Raw genomic sequence first — 1160 nt, 5'->3', positions numbered from 1 at the left:
ATATTTATATAATTATATAATTAAATATATACTATAATATATAATGTATATATATATTATATTTATATTATATATAATTAACATATTTGCTATTTTATCTCATGTACATGTACATATATATATGTACATATATATGTCATTCCTTCGTAATAAATACTGCTTATTAATTTTCATGAAATTTTTTTATATGCAATAAAAATAATTATACTTATAATAAAATATGATTAAATAATATGAATAATAATTCATAATTAAATTTACATATTACATTTTCATTCTTTCTTTAATTTTTTTTTTATATTATCTAAAATTAATAAAAATGTCAATCTTTAAATAATAATAGGGAATACATTGAAATAATATTTTGAATAATATTAAAAATATATATACTTATTATAGCTAATTTTATGATTGTAGCAATTATTTATTTATAACGAATTCATAGATTTATATACATAAAAAATTTAATTTTTTAATAATAAAAAAAATTAGAAATAATAAAGACAAATAGTGAAATAATGCAATTTTTATGTATGATTATTTTATTATTTTTGAAATATATCTATATGTAATAATATAAAGAAAAAGTCATAAGCATAAATTATATTTATTATATGAAAATTATTTTGCACATTCAAGATTATTTTGAAATTTATTAGATTATTATTAATATTTGAAGTTTATTATATATTTAGAAATTAATATTTAAGAAAAGAATTTTTTATATATTTTTTATATTTTCTAATTTCAATATTAACTTTAATTTGTGAGTCATATATTGAAATAATTTATACCAGCTAACTTAAAATAATATGAAATTATAACAGAATTCCATTTTCTATCGATTGAACTTACACTATGATTTTTAACCATATAAATTTCAATATTGAATAGTTTGAATAGTTTTGATAAGACATTGCATTTACATGATTTTTATTTTTTAGAATATTTTTAATATATCAGATTTAAATTTTTTAAAATATTTAATAAATATGTCAATATTAATAATATTAATAATCTCTAGTAATAAATTTTATATGATATAAAATAATATAAAATAAGGATATATAAAAAGTATAGTTACATTAATAATTCAAATTTTTAAAATTATAATTCTAGTTAAAAAAAAGCGATAATAGAAATATTAGCATATTTTTAGA

Source organism: Apis dorsata, unplaced genomic scaffold (assembly GCF_000469605.1).
Source record: "Apis dorsata unplaced genomic scaffold, Apis dorsata 1.3 scaffold_1232, whole genome shotgun sequence".
In the NCBI taxonomy this organism is placed as follows: Eukaryota; Metazoa; Arthropoda; class Insecta; order Hymenoptera; family Apidae; genus Apis; species Apis dorsata.
The sequence above is the reverse complement of the archived record's forward strand: the minus strand, read 5'-3'. Positions refer to the sequence as shown.